The sequence below is a fragment of the Rhinopithecus roxellana genome, chromosome 21 (assembly GCF_007565055.1).
Source record: "Rhinopithecus roxellana isolate Shanxi Qingling chromosome 21, ASM756505v1, whole genome shotgun sequence".
Taxonomy (NCBI): Eukaryota; Metazoa; Chordata; class Mammalia; order Primates; family Cercopithecidae; genus Rhinopithecus; species Rhinopithecus roxellana.
The window spans coordinates 6661918-6662201 of NC_044569.1; positions in this window are offsets into that span (position 1 = coordinate 6661918).

The window sequence follows — 284 nt, forward strand, 5'->3', positions numbered from 1 at the left end:
TCTGTGAGTTCATCTCACAGAGTTACAACCTCTGCCTTAAGAAGCAGTTTGCTAACACTTTTTTGGTGGAATCTGCAAAGTGATATTTGGGAGCCTATTGAGGCCCATGGTGATAAAGGAATTATCCTCACATAATAACTAAGAGAAGCTTTCTGAGAAACTGCATTGCCATGTGTGAATGCAACTCACAGAGTTACACGTTTCTCTTCAGTGATCAGTTTGTTAGCACAGTTTTCTGGAAATCTGCAATTAGATACTTCACAGCGCAATGAACATTACAGTGA